Here is a 9,959-nt window from a genome sequence, read left to right on the forward strand (position 1 = left end):
CAGATGCTGGATAAGGTTAGGTTTTTGGAACAGGTCTTATGATTAATAGATAATAGTACTATTTCAAACTTGTATAGTTGATTAAACTAAAATATGAATGAATCCCAGAGATAGCCTCAGATGCAAAGCTTGATCTCCATTTCCAAGGATGCTAAAAAATAAATCTTAGTTATTACTGGTCCTATCTTTACCAAACTAGCATGGATGATGCGTCTTAAGATACTGATGCACCTGACAGGCTTGAATGCTGAATCTGAGCCATAGTTTTCACTTGAATTTGTAGTATTTGATATTGTATAATATAATGTTATACTATATTGTATTATATATTATGATATTGTATTATGTGATCAAATACAATAATGTATAACACAATACAATACAATATTATATCGCATGTTACAATATCATATCTCATCATTGTTTAATACGGTATTTTATTGAATTATATGATATATATTGTAAGTATGATAGGAAGCAATATTGTATTTTATATTATTGTATTGATAAACATTGTATCTTATAATACCGCATGAAATGAACATATGATCATATTATACAATATTTTAACAGATGATATACGATATTGTGTCAAAACAGTTTCCATGAATATCCAAGATCATAAAGTTTGATTTTCACATAACATGATAAAGGTGGTCTCATGAAGGTGATGCCTCGTCTCGGTGAGCTTTGTAATTTGTGATTACCTATGTTTTTTAATTGAATTTGATTCTCTCGAACATTATTTTCTAGAATCTCTTTTTGAACTGGTCATTGTTTATTTCTTTTTGTCAGTAGAGAAAGTATATACTAGTACATTTAGTTGCATTTTGGTTCTTAAGAGTGATAAGAAAAACTGCTGTACTTTGTTTTTTGAGTTGACATATTCACGTAATAAATTAATCTTAAATGAAAGCAAAGTTTTCTTTAATTACACTTGCTGTCCTTCATTTTACATGTACTTAGTTTTGTTGATGCTGGTCTGGTCCTTTTCTTTTTGCAATTATATTAGGGAAGGGCATCTTCATTTTGCAGCAGTTAACAAAATACGTTGTCCGAAATTATATTTATTTGATTAATATTTACATTTACCTTCTTTCCCCCTATCAAATTGCATTGATTTATTTGAATGATATTTACGCATAACACAGAAGTCAAAATCATCAAATCTGGTGCGTATGAATACAGTCTTCCTTTAGTATTTCTCGAAGAACATGACTGACTCTCCTCGCGACTTCAAGCCAAATCACGACTTGATATTATACTTACGCTGATTAATATTTCTTGATGTAAACATTTTTTAACAGTAAAATGAATTCAATTGATTAATTTCTTAGTATACCAAAAGTAAATTCATCAAATTAGTGAATGAAAAATAAAATTCTTTTATAAGTTATCAAATTTCTGTGCACTATTTTTGTCACCATGATTCGGCTGTTCCAGTGGCTCTTCCATAAATTGCACATTACTAGTTGATTTTAAAAAGATAACTCATTTTTTCGGAAAGAGAATAAATGTTTAAAAACTTAAATATAAGCATTGAATCATTATTTTTTGAAAGATGTAGTCTTATAATTGCAACGGTGTGTACAAAAAAAAAAAAATATCCTAACGCGCGTTTTTCAATTTGTATGCACACACCGTTGCAGTTATGTGACCGCATCTTTCAAAAAATAATTATTCAATGCTAAAATATACTCAAGATATAATGTACGTGTCACAGAAATTTCTCCCTAGTTTTATTGAATGCGGCGTGTTAATAAGTGTATTGGAAAATAAGACGGCATTTTTACTGATTTGAAAGAATCTATGTTTTATTTTTAACATGTATACAAAAATCATCAACAAGTATTGAAAAATAGCTATTTGCATAATTCATAAGATATCAGTAAATAATCCTCGTTTTACGTATATTGAAACAATAATTTATGGTTCTTTGATGCACTTTCGTGAACAAATAATGCTCCCCAAACTAGGAGTGTATAAAGAACTAAGCAACTCGCTCTACGAGTAGATAACATTTTTCTTAAAAGTGTTATACGATTATGGTTAAGTTTAGGTTATAGGGGCTTAGACGTGATTTCAACTAAAAATTATTATTTCAAAGTTGATGTCCAGAATGGTTTATATATGCATTTCTAATGACTGACCACAATTTCCAAGTCAACTGTTAAGTTACAAGGTAGATAGTGTCTAGAACTCTTAGTAATATAAACAAAGACTTGAGTCATTTTATTGTTTGTTGCCATTTTGGTAAATTAATGAATTTACAGTAAAAAAGTGGTTCGTTCCGCTTTTTATGCATAATACGAATAATTTATCTAGTTTGTGATGAGAATTATTGATTAAACACAGATATTTCCCAAATTCGGGAAATTTTTTTGCGTTTTTTTTTTGGGGGGGGGGGGGGGCGCTACATCCAAAATATATTTTCAGAAATCCAAATTAATCCACTAGGTTATATAAATTTTGATCCCCTTACTCCTGATTATATCTAAATGAGACTGCAACAAATGTAAACAAAAGTATGATATAAGGGTAGATTGAATTGCCCTCTTTAGTAAAATATTCAACTCGCCATTCGGCTCAGTGAATATTATTTTCCTCGGATGTCTTAACCATTGTATTAACATGGAAAACACAGTAACAATTTACAATTCGCAAATAAGATTACTACATACTGAGGTATATACCATATTTGGATATAACCTTAAAAGGAATACCTCGGATAGTGAACAAAAATTATATTGGTATTGCGAGGCACCTATAAAGAAACCTGTAAAAAATGGATGATGAATGGAATCTTAAGTGTGAAGTCAACATAAACTGCTATGCCATTTTACTAAAATGGAAGAATAAAGCATATACCTCTGAATGTTTTTATGGAAATCTATACCTCTTTATGTAATATAAACCAGTGTGTGTGTGTGTGTGTGTGTGTGTGTGTGTGTGTGTGTGTGTATATATACACACACACACTCACAAACACACAATCATGTTAAATGGTATGGTGTTTACTAATACAGGAAGAGGTCATAGCAGAAAATGTAACTATGTATTTCTTTCTGCAATTTTTGCCTCATTCCCTCTTGCATAAAATACAACGTAGGAAATGTATGTCTTGTTTCTCGCTATATGCCCACATAGATCTAATAAAATATCATCCATGTGTCGACGAGAAACGTGTTTTTCACCAATGTAGAAATGAGCGAAATAGAATAGTGAGAAGTTATATCATAATTTACGGCACATGATGGACGAATTCATTCTCTCACCAGAGGTCGTGCTTCACAAGCTTCGCTTACACCTCTTGTCAACACTAGATGTACAAGATTCTTGTACAAACTTAAACGATAAGCAAAATGTTATTAAAATCTATGTAATTGTTCCTTTTATCTATGAATACGATTATGAATAATTAAATTTAAATCTTTAACGCCGTTATTTATTTTTATTTCAACGTTCAACGTAATTACTGGGAGAACTATTTTGTGGAGGTAAAATTAAAATCTAGTTAGACAGATGTTTGAAAAATCAGTTTCTGTACGCTACCGATTCATCGATGATTTTGCAAAAATCAGCAGCAATGTCATCTCCTGTGATGTTTTTAAACGTGTCCTCAAAGTCATCGCCCGTCGATGACTTCCCTTCACGCTGATTGTACAGAAGAAGTAAATCAACAATGCCATGTGCTCGCCATGCTTGTTTTGATCATGTGACAGACTATTTTTCCGGCATTGACACGTGTAAGCGAATATTGTGTAGCAATTATGCACATACTGTATATAGGGAAATATTCGCCGAGTTTTATTTTCACCCTTTTCGCCCTCGTTGTCAGTAGGCGAATTTAAGACTGGGCGAATTCCAATGTCTTAACTTATCTCTATTTAAAAACAGCTTTGTCTTGGTGAATTCAAGACGGGACGAAACTGTTTGCAGTTTAAAAGGGCGAAAATTACACGGCGCGAAAATAACCCTGTATACAGTGGCAAATGGTTTGTTGAACATGATTACAAATATGTTTTCTGATTGTGAAGCTCATTGGCACAGTTTGCCTGTCTGGAGGTATACTTTTGCACAAACCGAATCAATGACGATAGTCTGATTTGTTATGATAAATCACCTGATGCTCAAAATAATTGAAATGAAACTGAAGATTGATCTAGATTAGTTGTATTTTTCATCAATATTACTAATTTTCTGCTGTATTCTCTTCTATTTGATAAGGTTCTCTTAAACAGCGGGTGCGGTTTCTCCTCGGTTACATGTATTTAATTTACACCGACTCGATTCCCCCCTATCGCATCACAGGAGCCAAGCCCGTTTTAACATTAATTTCAATGTAAGTAACCATAAATAAAGGCTACATTGAAATTATTACATTGTTACACATGTATTCCCATTTTATCGTACGTCTCGATTATTTCCCTTACTTGTCGCAGTTTATTCTTCTACTGTTTTGATTTTCTTCTTAAACGAATAATTTTAAATTATTCGGTATATATATAGTGAGTTGAGTGTTTTGTACAAAGCATCACGGTAGCTTAATAATGGTATTAGTTATAATCTAAGTTTTAGACGAACACTATTGTCATTGTCGTTTCAATCGATTAATTACTTAAAGATGATTTTTTCTCAGACCCCCCCCCCCCCAAAAAAAAAGAAAAAAGAAAATTCACTGAAGGGAACGAAAATCGAACTGTTTACCTTCTAGTGGGTTTTTTTTCTTCATTTTTTCGCATTGCATGCTTTACAATTATCTGAAGGAATAATTGAGATAAAACCGAAAGTAAATTGCAAAATTCCATCGAGTAATAGATATGAACTTATATTGCCTTTGTTATAATAGTGCTGCCAAAAATATTAGTGTAAAACAGAATAACAAATATATACCTACGGCTCCAACACCAACACGTGCATATATTTTGTAATAGACTTGTAATATAAAAGATTGCGGCCTTTTTAAACTGCAGGATTTGGGCCTCACCCGCGCCCCTTCAGACCATCTCAGCCCCAAGCGAGAGGATTTTAAAACTGTCAAACACCCTGTGTTCTGTAGACCAATGTCTGCCTAGTGCCAGTGAACGTTCGCCGATTGATTTGAAGTCATTTACCTTCCTTCGAGATAGGTCTATGGACTTCTTTGTTTTCCAGCTTAATTTCCTCAAACAACGTGTAGTTATCCATGTAGCTCATATCTAAAAAGATTGTCTGTCTGTGATGTTATTAGCGTGAAACACACATGATTTAAATAATTTCACAGTTTGCACGCCTCTCTACACTATAGAATTATACATTTTTATTTCACATCAAGATTCAATAATTGAAAATACCAAACTCTTTCTAAATACTAGTAATTCAAATATAAATCGGTGTTTTAAAAGAGAAAATTCGATGAACCTATAAATATATATTAATAGCAATTAATTTAAGGATTACGTGATATCCACGGCAGACAAAGACGCGAATGTGATAGACAATGTGTGGAGATGCTAAACAAACAGGATGCAACGATTTCTCTGCAGATGGCGTATATTACCGCCCCCCCCCCCCCCCCATAACATGTCTGAAACTGAGTGCGCCCTCTATCGCGAAAGATTCCTGATGGAACTAAATTAAGAAATTCCAAAACAAAAATCAGAAAACAAAAACAGGAGAAATAGAAAAACAGAGATGAGGAACCTCGCCCCAAAGGGACATGGTCGAGTAGGGTGCACTTTTCATCCAGGGACGTGATTGTTTACATGTAGATGTACATCAGAATTATGCATGAAAACAGGCGTTGTTCCGTGTAATGTGTGGTACATTTGTCTATAGTACTCGTCCATCATTGCCATTCTTAGAAAGATGGATGAAAAAAATACATGTAAGAGGCCAGAGGACTATACCTTGGCAACAATTTCTAACAGATCCTAGCAGATAAAAGCACCTCTGCTCCTATCCACAATCCACAATAGAAGGCGTTTTCTGACATCGGAGATTTTGTAGGATTTGAATTTGAGAATTCTTTAATTCATCAAGTAGTTATGTAATATATTTTTTTTAAATTTCATTGGTTCAAACCTGAAGTTTATTTTCATCAGATTGTTTATATAATATAAATTTCAATGTAGTATTAGATCCTCCATCTTGATTGTGGCTGTCTTAAAAGCTTCGAGACTCTGAGATGAAACAAACTTCGAACTAGTTTGAACTGCAAATTATGTATACATCTATAAAAAACATCAAGAACAAAATTTTAAGGTCGAATACCCGTGAATAATGTGTGTGACGTCACCTTCTACCCTCTACCAGTATTGAATGATTACTTGATACCCTCATCCCTACATTTACCACCCACCCACACCCCCCCCCCCCCCCCACCCCCCCCCCCAAAAAAAAAATTCCAAGAAAGCGATTTGTATCTAAATCTGTCCTAAATTACCCTGTCCATAACTTTTTGTTGATTTTTTAAATTATATGCACATACCTGTCTGTGAAAACAATTGATATAAATTTTATTTGCCAAAAACTCTCAGATTTTTTATTTCACACGTAACCTCTTTTATACTCGGAGGAATTCACAAGAAAAGAAAATACGTTTCTTACCTGGATTTATAATAGTAAGAACCGATATCTTAGCTTTTATCTATTCGATTATTCTCGAAACTCCACATTTTTTCTAACATCATTATCCGGGTAATTTTCATGTTATCACAGTAGACCTTTAATTTTTGCATGTTGAAATTTTCACAGAAAATATTCCTTAACTAGGTTGATAAATACAAAAGCATGTGCAACTTTTTGTGCGCAATAGATATAAAGTTTTTAATGGATTAACCTGTACACATTGTAGCTTCACGCTCCGTCAACCCGGCCGGAATTCCCGTGGAGCTACAATTCTGCAGCTACTATATTTTATACCCCCCCCCCCCTCCAAAAAAAAAAATGAAATTTTCAATGGATGAAAAAGAATATATCTTACAGGATGCATGAAAATTGCTACTGAATTTAAATTATTTCCTACAGTAATTTGTATTACTATAGGATATATATATATATATATATATATATATATATATATATATATATATATATATATATATATATATATATATATATATATATATATATATATATATATATATATATAAGACAATTGATTTTTTTTAGATCCACGTGGTATTAATTTCACCTGTATTTCTTTGAAAATAATTTTTTAAACAGAAACTGACAAAACTGAACACTAGACGATTTAGTGAAACGACTTTTCCGCATATATATAGGTTTTACAAGTCTATATAATAGTAATTTGTATTAGATCAATGGATAATCCGATTTATGTGCATATCTTAATCTTATTTTTAAAAAAAACAAACAGACATGTATTTTATAGCTTATTATACATGTATGTAAATTTAATACTATAATCTATAATGAAATAAATTTACCTCATTCATTTATGTCTTCTTTTGTTTGTGTTAACTTAAAAAACATTTTGTAGGTTATTTCTTGATCGATCAAAACTAAAGTTACATTGAGGGAACGTATACTCCACAGACTTACACGGACTGTCAAACTTCGAAGTAGTTGCAGTTACTATTATGGTAACATTCACATATAAGAACAAAATATAAGCCTTTCGAATTTTTTTTTGTGTAACGCAACCGTATATGATAATATTGTATTTTTGTACTTTTTATACTTTTTTTATCGATGATTTATTAAATGATTCAGAGCTACATGTACATACGTAAAAAAGTTATGCAAACAGTAACATGCTTTTCTCGGTGTTTCATACATCCATATAATTGCAGAAAAGAATTACGCACCCCCCGCCCGTAACTAAGTCGTATTTTTCTGCAATTTTTATATATATCTACCTTCATACCTGCATGAGTCACCAATTAAATTTTTGATGAAAAAAAGAATTCTTACAGGAAGATTAAATTCCTGAAAAATACATTTACATTTTGTCCTATTTTCTTATTTTTGTGTTTATATATCCATTGATAACAAAACAAAACTTTACTACCGTTTATTAACACAAATCCAAAACAGTTTAATGCATTTATAAAATATGAGAATCATTTTTTAGTAGTTTGAAATTTCATCGAAAAGTGTCCCATATACCCCAATTTCCTCTAACAAACCTGACAGATTAAATTAATAACTGACACTGTAAATAATTTTGTTTAAAGACCAACAACTCTCATTCGTTCCTAAACCTAAAATGTACATGTAGGTATGGGTTATCTGTCTTTGAAAAGATAATTATGCAGTCAGGATTCTCCATATAAATTGTATTAAGTGGATTACGTAGACGTTCTTAAATCTATTTTGTTGTTTAATAATATTTTGTATATGGTTTTATTCATAGTGTTCTCCATTTTATTCAAGGTAACAAATCTCTTTGATAAGTGAAATGTGTTTTTTGATGTAATCAAAAATAATTTCCTATATTCATATCGGCTCGTTGGTCTAGGGGTATGATTCTCGCTTTGGGTGCGAGAGGTCCCGGGTTCAAATCCCGGACGAGCCCGAACTTTTTTTCGCATCATTTTTCTTTTACTATCGAATAATTAATCTAAGTACAGTGTATAGTATATTTCTATATGTACGTTGTCAATCAAGAGACACTGAACTTTCAAAACAAAATTATATTCATTCCACTCAGTTATCATGTAAAGAGATACTTGTACATTATTTAAAAAGCAAATCTATAGGTCTAATACATGTACATGTAATTCTTTAATGATGCTAGATGGTCAACAATTAAATTAAACTTAAGACCTACCTTAAAAATATTATTTTGGTCATATACAATATTTTACTTGATGGAAAAATCAATTATTCTAACTTTAAAATTTCAACAGTTTTCCAAACTTTTTTTATGTACATCTCTTCATCTTTATAGGGATATAATTAATAGAGTCTTAAGATGGACACGACCATTCATCCAGCATTTGTCGACATGTTTGTAGCTTTATCATCTTTCGTTCATATAATCATAATCTTGTTATATTTATGGGTAGTCCTACAAACGAAAAGTGTTCAAAGTACGGATACTGCGTAATCATTTTTTGACACACATTATTAATTCTCTACAATTATTGATCTAATACATCTTGAAATAAATATTTAACCTGTGAACATATGTACCCGTATTATAGATCTTATATGCCACGCAATCAATAACTCTTTACTTGTTTTGGTCTATTACATCTTGCAATAAATAACTTTGTTACATGTATCTTTTAGTCTACTCTGCCTTATTCAAAATAAATTAACATTACTAAACGCAGGTCCAAGTGAATCATTTATTTTATACGAGCTGTATCATTTGTAACAAGAAGTGGATAATTTTCAAATAGTTCATGAAATAAACAGCTTTAAGGTTTTGTTTAGCTACCATTTTGATGAATTTTAAAAAAAATGGCAAACCTACCATGATTCAAACCTACATGTGCTTTCTTAATATCGATTTCTTTTTTTAAAGCAATGTGAGCTGCATTTCCATGCTGAATTTATTTTTTACGAAAATGTTATTTTTTACTAACACGACAAAAAATATTACGGTTTTAAAATTTCCGTTAGCCATATTTTTGTGGGGAAAGCCTTTGAGAATGTTTAAGCAAAATTGAATTATTGTCGTCCTGTACAAAAATTGATGTGCTATATATTCCTTATAAGAGAAATCTTTCCTCTTACAAAAATGCATGATTTTTTAAAATCTTAAATATCATAAAAGTTTAAGTTACATGCAGACTTATCATACTATCAGGTTTTTGCAGCAAAATAAAATTATACAAATAAATACAGCTCATATTGCTTTAATTTAGTAATAGTTCAAATTTGTTCAATACTGCGTATTAAAATACTGAGAGTTGATTTTCAGTGAAATATCATAGCAGATATTTTCCATCGCTAAAATATATTGCATGTATGTTTGCATACTTACTTTTATTATAAAATATATA

The 9,959-nt window shown here is 31.2% G+C and overlaps 1 non-coding gene across 1 annotated transcript; it reads left to right on the forward strand.

The window, feature by feature from the left end:
* The first annotated feature begins 8,449 nt into the window (after window positions 1–8,449).
* Window positions 8,450–8,521, forward strand: Trnap-ugg (transfer RNA proline (anticodon UGG)). The gene has a single exon. It is a non-coding gene; the product is annotated as a tRNA-Pro (tRNA).
* The last annotated feature ends 1,438 nt before the right edge of the window (window positions 8,522–9,959 follow it).

Source organism: Crassostrea angulata, chromosome 6 (assembly GCF_025612915.1).
Source record: "Crassostrea angulata isolate pt1a10 chromosome 6, ASM2561291v2, whole genome shotgun sequence".
NCBI classification, from domain to species: domain Eukaryota; kingdom Metazoa; phylum Mollusca; class Bivalvia; order Ostreida; family Ostreidae; genus Magallana; species Magallana angulata.